A 21,601-nucleotide genomic window follows, 5' to 3' on the forward strand; every position below is an offset into this window, starting at 1 on the left:
GCACAAAAACCACCAGCACAAATGGGCAGATTGTTACCCAATTGGCTGCAATCAGAAGCCAAATGGCTTTCTCACCCTGGTGGTCATGGTAGGAGTGCCACTGCCTTCAGCAGGCTGGGGAGAGCATGGCATGGTGAGGGGCTCTGCCCTGCCCTGCCCAGGAAGAACCTGACCCGTGAGTGCACCAAGGACTTGGCTACCAAGGGGACTGCCTGGCTGGAATTCTCACTCTGAATATGTGCACAATTAACTTGGGACCTTTAATTAATTCACCTACATGTTACCATGCCATAAATGAAGGGATACAGAGGTCTGACTGAGTAATGACCCAAACTCACATGTGCAAAGCATGCACTTCTGAAATGCAATGGGAAATATTCATTATTCTTGGATAGAGCTCCCTTTTAGTTCAGCAGTTACAGCAGCTGTCGTCATTTACTGCATTAGCAAGCACTGTTCCAGTGAATTTATATCTTTGTGTTCTGGAGTTCTTTGCCAGCAATATGCTTAACCCACTGCCACAAAATAATCCCATATATATTGGTCATATATTTGAGTTATTATGATTAGACTTTTTAGAGGGTGTTAGGAATTATTTTTATAAACGTAGCATGTGTGTATGCACCAGGTTTTTACAATCACCCTTAAAAAGGAAAGAAATATATTTTCATTTTTCAGCTTATATTTTGATGTAGTTCCCACTTGTTTCTGATAGGCATCAAGCTAATTCATTCATGCTGGCCCTGTGAAATATTTAGGAAATAACCAAACACAAAGAAATAATGTCCCTAGGTGTATTTTTCTGGATTATGGTTTTATGTATTTTCCACAGAATATCAAATCTGTCTTTATAATGGATCAGGCATTGATATCTGAGAGTGTCTGGTATCTCATACCTGATTTATCAGTCAGACACTTGATGATATCAGTCAGAACACTGACAGGTCTGTGTCCTTAGGAAACAGAAACCTGAGCAAGCAACCTCACTTCCCAGCTGTGCAATAACCTCATCTTTTCTACAACATCATCTTCAACGTATATTGAAAAATGCACTGAGGAAACCCCAGTTCAAAAAAAAAAAAACACCCTTCAACATTTTCATTGTTATAATGATCCAAAAAGGTTGATTTTTATTTTTTAAAAACAAAACTGCTGCACACTCCAGAGTTTGATCCTGAAAATGCAGGTAAGGGCTTTATCCAGCAGATTATACCCTTCTTCCATTTTTTTTTTTTTTGCTTTTCTGTCACAGGACATTATATTGTCTTGTTTACTCCTGCTACTGCCCTCCCTTGTACTTTTTTAGTGAGCCATTTGTCAAAGTAAAAGGAAGAGTCCCCTTAGCTGAAAGGATGAGTGCATCTGCTCACGTTCCCCGTGTGCCCACACTGACTGAGCACAAACACACTTCTCCAAAGGGCTGGCAGAGAGTTTTACCCCAGCCAAGGAAATTCAGGAGCTGTAGGTATCCCTGTTTCTGATCAGCCTGCATTTTCTTTCTCCAGATCTCCATAGCTGAACCTGACTAAAGCTGTGAATCTTCTCCAGTGAGCCAGAACTCAGTCTCTACTCAAACCAGCAATTCAGGACTGGTGTGGTGTCTCAGCAAACTCCAGTTGACTTTTGATCCTCCTGTGCTCAGAAGAGAGCTGTCTGACACCACAAGGGTGATGGAGATTTATGACTACAATACCTAGCAGAACTTTCCCATACCACAGTCTGCCAGGAAAACAGGGATTCTCCTTGCAACAGTTCCTCCCTGAGGGTGGAGGAAATTAGGAAGAGGGAAACATAGAGTGAATTACAGCTAACTTGCCCTGCTGAATTGGTGTGTGTGCTGAATCTGGCAGAGTCTTGCTCTGGAAGAAAGATGCAGCCAGGTCTCTGGCAGCTCAGTGGTCAGATGTAAAGGATGTTAATAATGCACAGAGCTAGGAATGAGTGGAGTGAAACTAACCCAGAGGTCTGACTCTGCAGAGACATGTTGTACTTCCACTGACTTCTCTACAGGACACTTGGCTCCCTACCAGACTGGATCTCCCTTTCAGAGCAAATTGTAATAAATTCTAGACAGTGATAGGACAGTCTGATCCTGTAGGACACTGAACTCAGAGAAAGTTGTGCATGCTGTGACTAGACTTTTAGATAAACAAATCCTAAGGGATGTTCCTGCCCAGCACCTAACATTTCCAGTGAGTTACAGCATTGAGTCTTTTGGAAAAAGGTCTTAATTGATTCTTATTTAGAATGGCAAGAGCTTCTGTCTACAGAAGTGCTTTGATATTTTTATGTTATCTGCTAGTAAAATCAAAGCAGTGTGTTTCATCACACTTAAGTGCTACCTGCAAGGAATAATCTGTCACTAATGCAAAAAAGATAATCATCACTAAATGAATGAACTGGGGTTGCAGATACTCTCCAGTCCCTTTGCTATTTGAGTAGAAAAAGGAGTTTTTAATGTAAGGCAGAGTTTTCAGAGAAGAGTCTTGGCAATATCTGATGGGTTTCAGTGCAAACCATGTGAGAGGGCTCAGCAGCAGCTCTCTAGATTCTTCTGAGCTGAGTTCTCCTTTACTGCATGTTCACCTTCCTGGAGTCATTTCTGCTTATTGAAAGGCATCCATGGTGCCTTTTCCTTACATTGCATTTGTAAGATCAGGGGAGCATGAACTATTTTCATCCTGACCCACAAATATTTTGTTTGCTTACCTAAAAGCACCATCAACTTCATGTAAAAGCCACACCTTCAACACTGTGAATCTACCCACCATCTATCTATACATTCTATCCCAAACTGAAAGTTATGCATGTTCTTGCTAACCTAGTTTTGTGTGTGCTTTTTTTTTTTTTTTTTTTTTTTTTTTAACAACAGGCCTAAATCCATATTAATGATCCAAAAAGTGACCAGGCCTCAGCACCTTTTGTCCTCTATACATTAACTATCCAATAATCAACAGTAGCTGTCCTGTACTCTGGTGTCTTTGGCCTAATTCAGAGGGACAGATATTTATCATCAGCCTTGAATTGAGTGACCCATTCTGACAGGTCGACATCCTTATTTATGTAACAATGTCATAGACAGTAACTGCTAATGAGTGGAGTGACACAGGGGTCTGTTAGATGGAAAGGCAGAAGAAAGCTGAAAAGGGCATGAGGGGTTAATGGGACTTTTCTGTTACAGCCTCCTGGGATGTGTAATTATGTTCTAATAAGAAATGAATGTATTGATTAGATTAGTGTGCAATTGTGTTGGTGTGCACACGTATAGTGCCACATGCATATAGGCAGTCATTGTGTGTGCCTCTGTTTTCTTCAGAGCGTGTTTTTAACATAAAATATCTCTGTGCTTTGGCCAAAAAACAAGCAGCACACTCCCACAGCCCTGTTGTCCTCACTGTGGCAAAGACCTTGTGAATTCAACTGGAGTTTATCTGAGTAAAGGCTGGATTTAACTTCAGTAAACACCAAATAAGGGCTTCAGGATTAGGCCCTCACAAACAAATGACTTCCTATTTGCATTGTTTGGTATAAACACCCACCATCACTTAAAAGAACATTAAAAGCAGCCAATACATTGTGAACAGTAAGTGTTATCTGCTGTGGAGACCTTCTCCCAGCCAAAGTAGGCCACGCTTGTCCCAAATGTTAGTCCACTTCTAGCAGGCTGCTTACAGTAGGGAGGAACTTGGCCCAGCATTCTTTCTCATCAAATAAAATATGTTCCCTGACAGGTCAAGGAAAGCATCCTTCACATGCTCACAAAGGGCCAATTCTCCACTTCATCTCCTAAGTGTGTGTGATCTGAACTTGAGGGTGAATTCCCTTGATGGGAAAGACATAACAATAAAGAAAAGCAGGGGGGTGGGGGAAAGGAAAGCAGAAAATCAGAGCTGCCCATGGCTGGGGAGACAGAGGAATGCAGCTGATAGCGGCGCTTGCCCTCTGACTGGGGGGGGGATGTGGGAAGGGAGCAGAACTGGGGCTGTTCATACCTGACACAGACTGGGTGAGTTCCAGCTCCCCCTTATCCATCCCGTGGACTTGTAGGTGGTGTTTAAGTAAGGAAGGAAAAAACAGGGCTAGGCTGGCAGTAGGAAGAGGCTTTTTGGGTCCACAGCAGCCACCACCACAAGCCTTTGATAAACGAGTGGAAGCTGAAGAAATGAATTACTTTGTAGTGACTCCTTCTGGAAAGAAGCAGCATTATTAGGATCTAATGGGATTTTCTTCTATCCTACTCTTGACTAGGAGCTTTGTGAGGCAAAGGGGGGAAAAAACAAAAAGAAAGCTGAAGAATCTTTAAGTTTGAGGAGGATCCACTTTACCCAACAGTAACTTTTGTGAATTGTAGGTTCCAGTCATGAGACACAGGAGAGGCACTATCACAGAGGTGTAAAAAAGGACTAAGCAGGCAAGATTTCAAACATTTCAGAATTGTTTAAACTACCTAATATAAGAACACACCGTAGGATCAGTGTTACAAAAGAAGAATCTCTTAAAAATGGATTGTCACGAATCCATTTTTTTTTCCTAAAGAATGAAAGACAGATGGTATTAAAATACAGCACCTGCAACTCTGGAGATCAATGGAGTTCTGAATTGTGTCCCTCACTGAGTTAAACACAATTCTTTGCCATTGCCTTTCCACTGCAAATTTTTCCATCCAAAGAGCCCTGAGGAGGTATTTTTTAAAGTGTTTTATGTATAAAATATTTCAAGGAATGTATTTATAACAGAGAATGTGTTTATAGTCCCTACAAAAGAGACTGAATATCCAAGCTAGATCTAACTCGAAGTTCCACCTTCTAAAAATTTGCCCAAGGGTCAAGACAGAGAGTGAAATCCTGGTGACAAATGTAGGGTGCTACCCCTAACTTCAGTAGGGCCAAGATTGGATCTGAAATGAAAGCACTGGAGAAGGAATGGCCAAACAAAATCAGGGTCTATTCTTCCAAATAATATGTGATGCTAAAGTATCCAGATTGAGTAAGAGAAATTCCCTCTTGAAGGAAGAGGCATTCCTAATGCCACAGTTCAAATGCAGGTCTGTGTGGTGGATGCAGGGAGTTAATTTTTCAGGGGCTGTTGGCCCTTTGACTCCAAATAGTTGAGGGTGGGTTCACATTTGAACACTCACACAAAACTGATTTCCCCATTATATTGATGGGAACTTTGTAATGCAATGAATCATCTTCAGCTGCTTGATTTATTTCACAGGGCAACTTGAGGCAGCAAACTTGGAGCAAGGTAGCCCAAACTAAGCAGAAATATCTTTCTCTGTCCCATTTATTAGTGTCAGCATCAGCATAAGCTTTTCTCCTTAATGGACTGATCTTTCATTCAGGCCATAGAAGATCCTGAGAAAGTTTTCCTCGTTTCTTTATATTTTGCCAAACTTCTAAGTGAGCTCCTAAAAACTTATTGAAAGAGCATTACTCAGTCTGACACATTCCATTTATTTCAATATGGTGACAAAGAGGGAAGATCTGGTTCAAAATATTGCAATAGCCTTATGGGATACTTATGGTGGGTTTTTTTTAAAATGTAATACATCACAATAGAATACTTTGTTTTTGTAGAAGGCCATTCTGTATTCTCCAAAAAAGCTGCTGACTTAATCATTAGTTATGATGAGAAGAGATTTAGTGCTCTCTTTCTTTACACTGTCACTGAGAACAATGTCTATGAAAAAGCCTATGCTTCCCATTATAAATCACTATAAGCTCCATGAAAATTTCTCCTCTACCCTGGGGTTTAAGTGAGCAAATACTCTGTGATGCAGACTCCCAGTAGTAGCACTTCATGCCTTGCTCTACAAGTTTATGAAATGCTATGGTTCACCCTAAGTCCAGGCACTACCCCTGCATGCAGTTTCCATTGTTCAGCAATTTATGAGTGTCTAGAATGTGTTAAAAAAATTAAATACCTACCAGTTTCCCTCTCTTCCTTTTACACATGGTATATATTTTTAAAATGCTTTAAAACTGGAATAAAGTGTCACTTTTAGTGTTAAAACTATGCAACAATGTTTATCACTAGACAAAAACAATGTAGCCTCTAGTCCTTGATCCTCTAAGGTTCAGAAGAAACCATTTCAGATCTTATTTAGGGTAAGCAAGGATTCAGAAATAAAGCCTTAAAAAAAAAAAGCTGCTTTTCTTCACTGAATAAAGAGCATTGGGTCACATCATTTTAAGAAGACAAATTCAACCTTAAAGACCTCTGGGGTGAAGTTCTGGGATTTTTAAGCACCTCTCAAAATAATTTGTATATTATAGATTTAGAGATATAGAATTAAGCATCCAGGCTGAAAGTCCTTAACCTTCTTCCTTGCCTTCCCTTCTTCCCTCTTCCCCCATATCATAGTAACATACACTGACTGGATTTTACTGGATAAAATAAAATAAAATGAAAATGAAAAAGAGTGAGTGTTCCATACATCTGCCAGAATTTTTTTGTTTGTTAGCCCAAGTTGACAGCTATTTTTTTGTGTTTCCTAGTTTATTAAAAGTCTATCAAAATGTTTTGAGGAAAATGAGCCAGGACATTTTTCCTAGATTTTAGTACCCTCTAATATTTAAATTAATTCTTCTGAGATTTTTTTCCTATTTATTTTGCTTTTTCCATTTCTTGAAGATAATATTCTCATTCCAAGAGGTGAAGAAGTTGCTTGTTTGATTACAAACTGTCTCAGTCTCCTACTTTATTGAGTTTGAGTCTCTGAGCCCTGTTCAAAATTCCTATCACTGAGTTCAACTTTGTAAAGGGAGGACTTTGATTCAAAGTTCTCAGCCACCCACACTGGACCTGAAAGGCCACTAGAAATAGCCCTTGTCTGCTTTGTTTCTCAGGAACCAGAATAGACACATTTCCTGGATGCAGAAGCAGCTGGCTTCAGAGCAGTTTGCATGGAAACTGGGAGCCTGTGTCCTCTGAAAAAATATGATATTACTTAATTAATTTATTGTTATAGTTGTTACTTTATTCTGAATGAGCTTTGGGGTGGCTAAGAATCACAAATTCACATTACACTGGTCCTTGATTTCAGTTTGATTATTGACATTACTTCTGCCAGCAGAATTCATGACAAATTTGCATTGAAATGCTGTATTGTGTATATTAGGTACCTGCAAGACCTTTGCACTAAAAAGTAACAAGATAAAACCACAAACATTCTAAGTCCCTGGCTTTAATCACAGGCCTCAAAGCCACATGCTGGCATCAGGAGTCTCATTTTCACATAAAATCAAGACCTGCCTAAGCCCTCACATGTAAATAGTGCCTGAAGATGTCACCTACCTTAATGGTTTTATGGAGGGCTGAGTTTTCAAGCTGGGCCAGTTCTCCTAATGGGTTGAAATCCTTCCTGGGAGCAGAGGCAGCTTCCCAATGTCAGCATCCCTGGGAAGAATCCCTGCAGGAGTCACCAGCATGGCCTTCTTCTGGCTGCCGTGGGGCTGAGCTCACCAGACAGACCTCACCCTGCCCAAAGATGAGAGCAGCTGGTTGAAATAGTGTTTTCCAAAGAGAAGTCAACACAGAGAGCTTGCATGTGGATAACTTCACTGTTCACATGAAAAGCAGAGGTGAGGCTCAAATGCAACTAACTCCATCATGACTGCCAAAGCCTCAGACTATCACAACCCATCTAGAGTCTAAGGAACAAAACCAAAGCTCTTCAGATTCCTTGAGAGTCATATATCCTTCACTAATCAAAATAATTAACTTCTGCAGTCTCTATCCTCACTGGTCCTGCAGTGCCCAGAAACAAGTTACTCAACCATTAATCTACTTCTCAGGCCCCTGTAGGTCTGTGTTCCTGACTCCACTTTCCCTTGCTACATGAAATTTTTGCTTTCTAATTTTCCACTGACACTGAAAAACCTGTGGAGAAATTAAAGAGAAAATTACCATTAATAAAATACGAAATACAATATAAAATATGAAAGCATAACAATTGTTGCAGTCATCTCCTTGACTGATGTATCTGGTGTCACTGGTTTGTCTATGTGGTGGCTTTTGCCATCCAGGCTTGCACTACTCCAGTCCTCTCCCAACACACTTTGAGTCTCACAGCTTCTTAAGACAGTGTGAGGCCAATCTACTCCTCCTCTACTCCTACACTTAGTTGCTATCCAGGGGGTCTACCCAAACTGACCACCCTGAGTTGGTGCTGATCTGTTCAGGGGGAGGTGGAGTCAGATGAACAGATGGTCCTTTCAAAGGATCCTTGTCCTTTCTGCAGGTTTCCTAACTCTAAAATAGAGATGAAAAAAGTGAAGCAAATGTGACCCTTGCAATTGAGATCCTCTGCTTGTACAAGCAGTCCTATTAAAGTTGATCAGGAACATACATCATAATAATTAAAGTGGGCACGAGTTGGCTTTGAATTGCAGGAACTCTGGGTGACCACATTTCACTTTCCCTGTCATTGACTAAGATAGAATTTCCTCCTTCTCATCAAATGGCAGCTCTTTTATTTATGGATTACATCCATGCCTTGGAAAGAGGTAGAGTTACTGATAAAGTTTTCCTGAGAAAACCATGCTGAGTTCTGTTTCAGCCTCACAGATGACTGCAGTTGATCACATCTGTTTTTCAGCAGACATCAGTGTAACCAATTAGAAAGATCACAGAATATTTTAGAGGTCTTGGGATCAATTGGTCAGCCCAAAGATTCGGGCTTTGAAAAAGAATGTGAAGACAAATATGGTATGTGCTATTTTTCATGACCAGCATAGTAAAATATTCTTTTAAAAGTAGTTACACAATGTAATCTTTAGCATTAAATATATGTATGTGTAAAAACCAAGAGCTTGGGGTTTTTACTATTATCTTAAAAACTGCAGTGATTCAATGAGTTGTAGTCCTGGCTATAACCACTGGACTGATAGGAAAAGTTGGAATGTTCATGGTCACAAAATATTTTTTAAAAATTTAAAAAAAGACAAAAAAAGGATTAAAATATGCTTTTCCTTGAAAGAATGCATGAAACTTTAGTGAGCAACATCCATTCCTTAAGAGGATGGAACTGTTATCAAAATGCAGCTCTTAGTTTTGATAAGTCTCCTTATGCTCACCTTCAGCTCTGAAGTGACAAAATAAAAATGACAAAATGACAAAATAAAAATCCATTCTAATCCTTTCATTCTAGAATGTTAATGGCAGCAAGAAAAACAAAATTTCTAGAAAATACAGAGACCAAGATATCAAAGAAGTTTTCAGTTCTTAGTCCCAAAGTCTGAAGTACCTCTTGCAATTAATTTCTTGCTTTTTTACTGATGCTTATGTTTATGATGTCCTATTTACTCTGTAAATACTTTCACAGGTCCTGACAGTTGAAAACACAGGGCCTCCAATCCATACACACAGGCTGGTTAGTTGAGCAGATTTGGTGATTAGGTTTTTATTGTTTGGGGAAAAAAATACAGAAGAAGAGGGGGGAAAAAAGGCAAAACACAACAACAGAAAATTAAGGGGGGAAAAAAAAAGTCAAACACAATGCCAGATGAAACACTGGAAAAAAAAATAATCTAGAGGAAAACTAAGTAAATGAGCTTTTGAGCAAAGTGCTGCCTGTGAAAAGGCCTTAGAACTACAAGCCAGAAAGTCTCCCTTGTTGCTTGATGCCAGCTTGATGCCTTCAAGAATACAAAACTTTGGTAAGTAACCAAACAAGATTACATGAAAAAATGGTATTTTCCTATTCACTGAGAAAAATGGCAAGCCCTGTAATTCTATGGCTAATCCATTGATTTTAAAATGGAAAAAGCCAACCTTCAATTTTTTGCATGTCTTTCAAATAAACCTTGAACACTGAGAACTTTTTTCTTCTCAGTGTCACACCAGCAACATTAGAGACAATCAGTATTACAGACTCCACTCAAAAGTTCCTGGAAAGCATCCTTTCCTGGATGCTTTAAACTTTCTGGACTGTACAGCTGCCATCATGGCTGTGATTCCTACTCCAGTGAGCATTTCAGGTAAGAGTCAGACCCCTTTAACTGACCTCCTGACCAGCCATTATCTGACAAAACAGCTCCTGCCACAAAATGATGGAATTCTTGGGTAGGTGATGGCTGGAAAGTATCAGAGAACTGTTTGGACTTCAGAACTGTGATGGAGCATCCCCCCTTGCAGGTGTTGAGTCCCCACTTTGGGACTGCCAACCCATGGCCCTAACAAAGGACCACGTTACACCAGCAGCTTTCCTTCCAAAGGGCTTGACCAACACCAGTGGTGCTGGGACAGAGCTGATAAACCCCTCAGGACAAAAGGAATTCTGCAAGACCTTGTTATATCTTCAACATAAATAGGTATATTGTAGCCTTGCATGCAGTCTATTTTACTTGTGCAAGTATGTTTTTTGTTAAACACATAAAACACAGAGTGGGTTTTAATGGTTGATCAGATCCCATTAAAGCAAATTGCATGTTTAAATACAAAGGATGAAAGGACCTCTATTATTCTACAAATTTCTAGCAGCACTGCACCTTAAAAGGAATTTTATAGCAAATTTGTAGCTTTGCAACCAGCTCATGAATCAGAGGGCATAAAAAGGACATGTGTTCCAAGAGCAAATGCATTCCATATTTCAGAAATATAAGTTCTTACTTGAACCCAGATCCCATCAGTGCAGAGAATGGATTGTGCATCCCTGAGATGTAGGATGTTGCTGCCTCCAGCAGAACATTATTTTATTCTGGTTGCTAACCTGGCTATGTTATAGCAAATCAAATAATGTCTGAAAAGCCCCTGCTCTGCACTAGAAAGTCTCAAGGTCCTCCTTGCCTTACACTTTCACTGCAGCCCACAAAAACACTGAAGAATAAGGATCTATGTAGGTGGAAACACTGACTCTGAGCAGGCTCATCAGAGCAGAAAAGTTTAAAATACCCTAACAGCAAAGTCTAGTGATTAGGTGCATGAAGGAAGAACTTTGTATCTGCAGGTGATGCTGCCTTTCAGTGCACGTGTCTTGTTTATGCAAGTCTTTGCAGAGCCAGGAAGAAAAGTTTCATGCAGACTTAGAATTTCTTACTAATTTCTTAGAATTTCTTAGAATCTTCATACTAAATGAAGATTGTAGGATTAGAAGGTGCAAAACAGCCTTCCAGCCTTCAACTACAGTAATGCAGGAGCCTCTGTACTGTCTGTTTTATGCTGAACTCTGTTTAAATAAGTGGAGCGTTAGGCACTTAAACCAGAAATAAGAACAAGCAAATACTGAAAAAATTGCAAAATTATAGAAACTGAAGTCTGTGGCAGATGGACCTCACTGGAGCTGAGAGCAAGGGTTTAAGGTGCTATTGCTGCCAGCTCTCAGTTTCATCCCTGTGCCAGAGGGTCTCACCATGACCTCCTTGTCCTGTCTTTAGCTTTCAACACTTGTACTTGAAAACAAGGTGCTATAAACCACAGTACCTGAGACACATTTGATCCTTGTGATTTTCTGAGACAGCAGAGACTGTCAACTGGAGCCTTAAGCAGATTATTAGAGCAGGGGCAATGAATATGGGAATATGTTTTTGGTTTGCTGTCTTTGATAAGGCAAGCTGTGTCTTTGGATTTTTAAGTGCAGAACAAAAATTCCTCCTTCCCTACTATACAGGAGCATTTAATCAGTTGTAACCCAGACTCTGGATTCCTACCCATGACTTTCTTTCATGTTAACAGTTTTTCTTATGTCTTCCTATTGTGAGAAGATAGTTGTCTCATATTTGGGAAGTAGGAGGCTTGCTGCTTTTTCTATTCCTTCCTGCCATCTGCAAGAGCTCATATGGGGTAAAAATGGGAAATTACTTGAGCAAAGCTTCAGCTTTCCTCTGTTTTCTTTAAATAATGTCCTCAGCTTTCTGCCTCTTGATTTACATAATAAGGAGACTGCATTGTGTTATTACATCAGTTTCAGTTCTTCAGGGAAAAAGGCTCCAGATGTATTTGACTAAGTCATTAGTGCAAACATCCCATTTTTGTAACATCATTCCCTAGATCAACTGTAAAGACACACTGTTGATTTTGGCTAAAGGTTTAGGACTGGACAGACACTGCCACTCCATCTAAGCAGCTGCCTCCTCATTATTCCCCCCAACTTCATTGTCATGGAGAGAAGCACAAACCCCTAATGGATCCACAACCTGAGCAGTGGTTCATCAAATCTGGCAGATGACTCATCTGATAAAAATCACCATTGTCAAGTTATTCAAGGCATTGGGGAAAAAAAAAAAAGATTTGGCCTTCCTTAGAGAGATGACTTCCTTTTGTCAGGGTGTTTTTCTTCAATCATATGGGAATGAAATTATAAACAAACAGAGAGTGCTGGATCCTGACACCTCAGCTCCAGAGGGACAATGCTCTCAGTACTCTGTTAGATCTGGCTATGCTTCTAGGATGAAGAAGGCTACAAAAGCCCTTCCTTTCAAAGTCAAAAGCATCACTGAAGATTAAAAATTAACAATGTATGATTGTCTAGTTTTAGAAGTAACTGCATTATTAGTCTTACTACAGTATTTGCTCATAGCAAAAATTTGGCTACACGACAGTCTCACCACTACCACATTTTGCAGGAGGAAAAAATTTCCATTTCAGATAAAGCATCATTGTTGATTTACTTTTGTACCTTCGTACAGATCATTAGAAATGATTCACTATTAGAAATTTACTTTAAAAATGCATATTCCAAATGGTAGCAAATTGTTCCAAATGGAACAGTAATGAATGTGACAAAAATGTGTAGAGTTCTCTGAAATATTTGAGCTGCCACAAAGTTGGTGTAAAGTAGAAGATTATACATAGTTAAGTAGGGTTCTAAAAATAAGTAAGTTAAATATTGTATTTATTAATAGATGTCTTAATAATAGGTGAGTAATTCTTGAAGTATTACGTGCTACAGTCTCTATCTGCTTTCTGGATGAAATTATAAAACAGATTTTTTTTGTAAATAGTTGGAATGATAAACAGGAGATGCAGTCTCATGTCCCCATACAATAAACACTTCATTTTTCATTTGGAAACTCAATACAATTTCCTTGTATGATAAAAGATATGCCATGATATCAATGAACAAGCATGGCAACAGGCAAGCAGAAGATATACTATTGTAATGTTTGGTACATGCTCTCCTACAGAACAAGGCCCTGTTAAATGTTAAAAAATTGCACTTATTGCTGTCTACAGGATTTGTCATAACTGTTCAGATCCCTGTTGCTGTGCAGGAGATGTGGTATTTGCACTTAATTGCATCATTTGAAAGTCTTAGAAGAGGGTATCCTAATGATTAAATCAATGTAAACCAGGTTTCAGAGCCAAAATAATCAAAAGTCTGACCAAGGCAAATGTTCTCAATAAACTGAGCTTGCCAAATACAAGTACTAATTAACACCTGATTCTAATTTGGTGATTGTAAAACTGTGGCAAAGGAGCCCTATGATTTTGCAAGTGGAAATAACACTGCTTCTCTCCATCAGTAGAGCACATGAATTGCTCTTGTAGCCAAAATTCCTGCTTTTGATCCACTCTGGGGACAATCCATCAATGTGGTGGCAGCTGCACTCAGGCTTGTATAGTACTTCTCTGTCTAAGGATATTGACCATTCCTTGGTGTTTTGCTAAATATAACAGTGCTGAATTAATTTTTTTCTTCCTTGATGTTTGTTTTAACTCAAAGTTTTCAAAATATTAAAGTTTAAAATATCACATTGACTACAAATGATAAACCTGAGTGCTCACATTCTCCTTTTCTATTTCCTGTTAGGATTGTTTCAGATTTTAGAGGGAGAAAGATGACTTCTACCTCTCAGCTACTTTTTAGATGTACACCTGAAAGCTCAGGCCCTCCCATCTATGGTGTCAAGTCTTTCATTCAAAAGCAGATGTACCAGCACGTGACTTATTGTTGAAGTCACTGCTTTATTGTTGAAGTCACTGGGTGTTTGACACCTGAATAATTCAGGTTTTTGCCTTGGGTTGCAAAGGGGAAGTTCTTTACCCTCTTCATAGGGAGTGGGGACACACAACAGACCCAGCCCAAAACTGGCACTGACAGTTTGGTCACATGTCCAGCAGCCAAGCAAATGGGCAAGACTGACTTTGCAAACAGAAAAGGACTGGGAGGACTATTCTCTTCCCTGAAGTAGGTAATGAGCATTTCCAGTACTCACAGTGAGTCTCTTCTGTGGGCAACTGGAATGCTTCAGATCTTGAGACCATTAAGCCAGTGGCATCACTCAGAATAATTTGCTTTTTTTTTTTTTTTCTTTAAGTGCACATTCAAAGATAATCTCACATCTCTGTGCACAAAGGAGTGATTCAGTGGCACCTTTCCCCTGAAACAAAAGTGGCATGGCACAAAATAGTTCCTGCTACCTTAGACCTAAAAGTTGTAACACTTCTCCTTTATGATATGCCTAAAATAACAAGCACTTGACCTCCATGTGCAACATACATCAGTAAGTACCAAGGCATACAATATATGAACCATCTTCAAAAACAAAGCTACATAAATTTAACTTCTAGCTGACTGCTGGTGAATTTGGCTATAAAATCAACACCTTGTGCATTTGATCTACACAACAGTTATACTATACCATCTACTGCTTATTTAACAGTTTACTCAGTCTCTCATTTAAAAAATATGGAAGCCAAATTTAAGAGTACGTGCAAGGTCTGCAGAAATATTTGCAAAGACTCGTAAGTATTTTATTACCTCTGCAGTGCAAATGTATTTGTGTGTTTAAAGCAACCATAGGTTGTTCTTAATAAGGGTGAATTTGCACTATAAATGGCATTCCCTGTTTAGAAACAATACTTCCTTTATCTACTTGTGTTCAAAAGCACCTAACAGGGAAACCTACCTTATCTGCTTCATCTTAAAACTGGAGCTGCCTGTCAAGCTTTGACAATCTTCAGATTCTTTTGGAAATAGGAAGCAACCCATTGTGTTCAAATTTGCTCTTAGTGACAGCTGATCCCACAGGAGCATCTAGTTAGAAAATAATTGATAGCACTTGAAACAGAAAAGATTGCAAATCAGGTATGACAAGTTTGCATTCAATGGCAGACCTAAAACTAATTGTCCAGTTAAGAAATCAGCTTCAAAAGAGGAAAAAACTTAAGGGGAAGGAAATGAGACTTTGTTTATTGCACATACACTTTCATTCTGACAATATTTTCCCTTTAAAAGGCAGGTCTGGAATAAGCAGTCCATTAAAGGGATGGGCCCAAAGCAAAACCTCTAAACCGAATACTCCGAACTTTATGACTCAAGCCCATCTGTAGTTTGTTATAAACAAGTCATAAGGCATAAATGAAAAAATCTGGATGCAGAAGGATGGAGGCTCGATCCTGCTACTATTGAAGTTAACAGAAAATCTCTTGCTGACTACAGAGGACTTTGGATCAAGCATTAAAATTCCAAAGTGATACTGGCAAAGCTTCAATCGTGCGCGCGCGCGCTTGTGCACATTTATACACACACACACACACACACACACACACACACAACCCCATATCAAGGATTTTTAACCCTGACTCTTATATCAGACTATGCCACCGGATGTCAAAAATGAAGATAACATGGGAGGAAGTTTATTTTGATGAGGAAATCCCTAAATGCTGTCGAAAATATGCTTGGAATGGTTAATTAGTATGTAGGGGCTTTGGAGGAAATGATATCTTGCAGCTTGACCATCATCTTTTTGCCAGGTTTCCCTTCAATTTATCTCTTATCTGCAGGAAACTGTCTCACAGCTTCTGAATCTGCTGTTGGCTAAAAAGAGAAAAAGGACAATGACTCATTGTTGGGCAACAGGACAAGTTCTATTTGGATTCTAAATTTCCACATTAATGCTGGTTAATGTAATATCTAATGTACTTCAGCCCATCCAGGGGATAGGCAGGGTGGGCTCTGAAACTAAGCAAAAGTGAAAGTTCCTTTGAAAAAACAACAAACACTAAATTAAAAGAAGATATAATACTCAAGAGATGATAACACTGAGTAATGCAGAAAGTATCTGCTGTATTTTCTATGACTAAGGCATCAAAAAGGCCTTATTAATAAATGAAAGAATTCCAAAAGGGTAAGGAACTGCTGATTGGATGCAGTAACTGATACCCACCAAAAGTTATCACTGGCCAGGGAATATTAAGCACGTTGATCACTGTGACTTGCATCCCAAGGACTATTCTCCTGCACAAGCAAGCAGTGCAGGATTCCTGACTTTGCAGCTCTTACTGAGGGCTGGCAAGGAAGATCTGGTTAGCTGCACGTGGTGGGAGAGGTTGCTGCATCTAGCAACCACAAACAGGAGCAGAGGGAGCACACAGACCCAATGCTTGAGCATCCCAGCCCCTGTGCTGGAAGTTAAGCTCGTGTGTAAATGCTGAGCTTGAGGAAGGTTGAGATGCACCAGATGATCCCTGTGCCAACACTAATGAGTACATCAAGGATTAAGGAAGGATGGGGACATGTTGCTCCCATTCCCATTCCTAGGACGATTGCTCCAGTGCTCAGAGGTGTGGCTTGATTTGGGTAAGAACTGAGAAATCAGCGGCTTCTCCAAATATTACATAAAAGGAAAGAATGACATAAAAACACGATCTAACCATGTAAATATTTTTTCCAGTTTCACAGACCAAATCCCAAGCATGTCATGCGCCTTACATTTTTTATTCCCCCAGCTCTCTTCCCCCAGTGCTGAGCTAACATCTGAAATCAGAGTACACAATCAGTATGTTAATAATCAAGGAGTCTGCTTGCTGCATTATACAGACATCAGAGGAATTTCTTCCACTGTCTGATGAATATTATAAACAGGCTCGTTTGTATTAACAGAGCCTTATGTAGCAAATCCAAAAGTGACAAACTAAACAGTTTTAAGTGGTTACATTCCATCTCCAAATGCCCTGATTATCAAACATCACTCACAAACAGAGACCTGCATCCTGGCTGCATGTGAGGAAAACAAAGAGGCCCACAGTCAGTTGGAGTAGACACTTGGTGTCGAAGCAGATGACTATGACAAGGTTTTTTAACTGCCAAAGTGACACTGCAAATGCAATCTGGTATTACAGCTGGAGAGCCAGAAATATTGTCTGGGCTACCCAGAGGGAAGGCATTTGTTCTTGAGAGTGACACTTCAGGAAGGGTTTACATCTGAGTCATCAGGTTTGACAGTGTGTGTGTCCATCTGCAAGCTGAAGGCTGAGCTTATGCAAAACATTCCAGGGAGGTTTTAAGATCTGCAGAGCACTGTGGACCTGATTTGCTACCCTGTGAAGTCCAAGGAAAAGTCTCCTTTCTGTGGGCTGAGGACTGATCCCTAGATGATAATTCTTGGACTTAAATGGCATTCAAATATCCAAGCAAGTGGCCAAAAACCTGGCTGAATTATCACCTGAAATCTAACTTTTTAGAAAAACTGAATAAACAAGCACAGCTCCTTCCCTATCCTCTTCACAGAACTTAATACACAGAAGCAACAAGGGGTGGGGAGATTGGCAGAAAAGGAAAGATGAGAATCATATCAATGTCCCCAAGACTTTTTTCTTTTTTTCACTGTGTATGTTGCCACAGTTTCTGTGGGCTGCTCCTGCATCAGCTGGCTGCAAAGCTGCCAGTTTTTCCCCTTTTTTCTGGGCTCTTTTCCCTTGCCACCATCCCAGCCCCTTAGGACACCAGGAGTCCTCCTGGCTAACACACACAGGAGGTGAAAAGTGAGAGGGGAGCAGCCACTGTGCTACAAATCATCATCAGAGCTTCACAGATGGAGGCAGGAAGGTTGCAACCCTGAAGCATGGTGGGCTCTCAAGTAAGAGGGGTGCATTGCAGAAGAGAGAGAGCTGTATGTCTGCAGGTCTCTTCATTTCACATCAGATAACTAGATGGAAATGCAGGCTCAGACCATTCTGTGCTGCCCATGAAGGACTGACTGCCTTCTCTGTCACCACCATGAGGCTTGTGGACCTTTGGGAGTCAGGAGGACTGGACCAGAAATGCTGGGAGAAGAATTTTATTCAGCAAAACTGGTTGGTGACAATTTGCTGTTCATTTCCACTAAGTTGCTTGGGTTTCCAAAGCAGGCCTGGAAACTGTGAAGGAACAGACTTTTTCATGAGATTTCCTGTTGGTGTTGCATCCAGTAGCACCAGAAATATCACAAGAATAGCTTTTCTTGTGGTATTTTATTACTTCTGCTTCTGCTCCTGCCCGGAACTGGGAAGTACAGGGGTGCATGGAAATGAAATATAGTGGTCAGAGGAGAGTCTGCCAAACATTTGGAAATGACAACAGTAATGGTCGTTCACTTAAGTCTCAGGAACTGCTTCCAATCTGCTTTTATATTATTCAGACACATTTACATGATGCTGCTTTTAAAAGTCATTCACTCAAGGCTGGCATCAGCATTCATTCAAACACTGAGCTCCTGTGGTTTAGCTGTGAGTACTGCTGGTGAGTTCCTATAGAGAAGTGACTTCTGTTTCCTAAAATGTTTAACTGACATAATCCATCATCATCTGAAGTCTAAGCAAAAAAACCCCATCCTGCTCTATCTTGTAGCTGCAGTGCCTTTATTTAATATTTCTGCAGCATGATTAGCCAGATGAGACAAGAAAGAAATCTGAAGCACCTCCTTGCCTTGCTCAAAAGAGAATCTACTTCTCTGAATTTATTTCCTGCTCAAAATTATTTGACAAATACTTTTGTGCAGACAAACTCTGTCTAGCAATTGTTTGTAAACACACATTGCAAATACTTCTTTAGCTAATTCAGACAGTGGTTCTGGGTGGCTGGAATGATGAAGCAGTGTAAGCAGATGCCAGCAACTCTCCCTCAGCTGTGTTTGCCTTGAAGTCTCAGGACTTCAAGCTCAGAGGCTTGCTCCAAGTGGAAGGGGAATGGCTCAGGCAGCAGTGGACACCTAAGAGCAGTCAGAAGGAAGAGGAAAACCAACAACAGCTCAAGTGAGCAGAAGCTGTTTGGCAGTTTACACCCTTGGCACTGCAATCAAAACTACCTGAGCCCCATGGGACTGCTTCCATTTCCCATTTGGTTGATGTAATCTTTACAAGTTACTCCTGTTTCTTCCTGAAGTGAATTCTCTTTCATTTCAAACCAAATTTTGTACCATTATTAAATGAGGATGAACTGTTAATCAACACTTTGCCTTCCTGAACAGGCTCCACTTTCAAACAAGCAGAATTAAAAGGAGACTGAACACACATGAAGATAAATTCAACTTAAAAGCCAGGACAAGAATTCCCCAATTAATTTCCCTTACTCTCTGACTGTCATTCTAAGAGCACTTTGCTCAGTTTTGATTAGAAAAGTGAAGTTTTGCTGCAGATATGGAAATGTCATAAGGCACAGAGATACTTTTAATTCCTTTTTTTTCAAGGGGCATAGGATACTTGCCTCACCTGTGAATAATTTCACTGAATAATTTAAACTGAAAACTATTCCATAATGGAAAAGGATAGGATTTGGTCCAAGAAGGCCACTTTAATTCTGCTGTTTTGGGGAGCCAAAGGCACATACTGATAAAAGAAAAAAAATCTGTAATACCAGTCCCATAGGCTCTGTAATAAAATGGGGCCGATTGCTGTATCAACAACCTGTACAAGCATGACAGAAAAAAAAAGTCATGAAAAAAGAAGTTATGAAATCTGTTTCATTCCTCACTCCCTCACAGCTGCACAGATATTCTGAAGCATGGTTCACAGTTCAAAGTCATTATTGTTGTAAAATACCTTGGTTATCACCAAGGACTTTGTTGTTGCACTCTTCAGATGGTGTGGCTGCATTCCCAGATGCCTGCTCTTGTGTTTCCACCAGAATCACCCCGCACAGATTTCTCTCCCTGCCTTGTGCCAAGGAAGAAAGTTTGAAGCCAGTTTCTCTGCTTCTCCTTCCTACCTCCCCAGGCCAGATGGTACAGCACAGGCAGCTGGGTTGCCAGCCTGCTCCTCATCTCTTGTCTCTCCCTACCTGCAAGTTAATCCTGGCACAGTTTTGATATCAGTCTCAGTCAGGGAGACACATTTAAAAAAATTAATTACCTCCTGCTACAGGGAAAGGGGGAAAATGAGAGGCAAATTCAGGTAGATGCTAGCACTGCAGAAAAATAAGCAAAAGGAATGGCTAGAAGCCAAGCAGGAGTAAAAATTCTGACTGGAAGTTTATGTTCTCTGTGTTCTTACAAAAGAAGAACTGGAAAAAAAATAGAGAAGGAAGAACAGAGCATCCTTCATGACTCACTCAAGTAAACAGGAGAGTGAAGTCTCCTGTTACATGTTCTGTGCTGCTTTGAGCTGACACTACTGGTGATATTTGGGAGAAATGTAGTGACTACCTGTGCATTTATTGCATACTTATACTGCTCACTGTACTAAAAGCTGAGGCACTAAGTTATAATTCTGGGATAAAACATAATTGCACAGTATGCTCTATTGCTGTAGAATTAATATAAATAATTTACACATAATTTGTATGACTATGTATTAAAATTGGGAATCTTTTAAAAGTATGCTGAAACATCAGCATCAGAAACATCAGCAAATTAAATCTGATTAAGGACTATAGGATTACTATTGGCCAACACAAAAGTCTTCCCTTTTTCAATGTATTTTCACACATTATAGCTTGATATTGACCTAAAATATTACAGAGATGCACATTTATCAATATCAACAGCAACCTTCATTAGGGTATGAGAATAGCTCCCCATCTGTATCCCAGGACTGCAAAATATCTTGATGGCCTTGCCTTTTACACTTGGTGCTTCTTTCTTGCTCAAGTAGATATGTAAGGGTCTACAAGGAGAATTTTTTCTAACACTTCAGTGGAACAGAGGCTTTCAATTAGCTCAGTGCTCTTTACTTGACTTTTCAAAGTAGCAACTGTAAATCAGAGGATAAAGAACCAGAAATGGTGTGAGGGTCAGCCCAGGATAGAAACTCTTCAGTCAATCAGAGCTGGGTGAGGTCCTTGCCCTCTGAGCTGTGGTCATGAAAGCTAAAGCATGGGACAGCATTTGGGTTTGATTCCTGATGTCCTCATAAGTCTTCCAGTATCAATTGCATTTAATATAAACGATCAAAAGTAACACCCTTATTTCCCAGGAGGGTTTCAAAGATAAATTAATTCATGTTTACGAAGATTTTTGATTGGATGGAAGGAGGGGGTTATACTCAGATGGGCCAAGAAGCACAGCAGATTCTCTTTATTCCCAGTTCAGCAAACTATGTAAGCATGTGCTCAACTTAAAGAATGTGCTTAAATGTACCCCAGTAAACCAGAGCAAGAGCCCACAAAATCAGCTATGTGCCGTATTGCTTTTTTAAACAGGGAAAATTAACAGATATAACTGAAAAATTCAGAGTGCACATACAGACTGTACCTTCAGTACTCATTCTTCAGTCTCTGAGCCTGGCATGGCCTTGTCTGTACTACATCAGATCAGTTTTCACATACTGGATACACACAGAAGATGATCACAGGCAGAAACGTTCAGGCACCTGAGAGCAAAATTTGTCTCATTACATTTGAAAGGCAAGTTTTAAAATTCCTCAAGGGCAGATCAAGCAAATGGTGGAACAAACCACA

General features: G+C 40.0%; 1 long non-coding RNA gene across 2 annotated transcripts in view; it reads right to left on the minus strand.

The window, feature by feature from the left end:
• The window catches only part of LOC139804626 (uncharacterized), a 79,408-nt gene that overhangs the window by 8,865 nt on the left and 48,942 nt on the right, over positions 1 to 21,601 (minus strand). Inside the window, exons 1-2 of one of the 2 annotated variants that reach the window (XR_011729463.1) lie at positions 14,853 to 15,036; positions 7,300 to 7,482 (exon numbers count right to left, since the gene is read on the minus strand). This is a non-coding gene — a long non-coding RNA (uncharacterized lncRNA). Of the gene's footprint in view, positions 1 to 7,299; positions 7,483 to 14,852; positions 15,037 to 21,601 lie in introns of those variants that run through there. The other variant, XR_011729464.1, reaches the window with a different exon arrangement.

The sequence above is a fragment of the Heliangelus exortis genome, chromosome 18 (genome assembly GCF_036169615.1).
Source record: "Heliangelus exortis chromosome 18, bHelExo1.hap1, whole genome shotgun sequence".
Lineage (NCBI taxonomy): Eukaryota > Metazoa > Chordata > Aves > Apodiformes > Trochilidae > Heliangelus > Heliangelus exortis.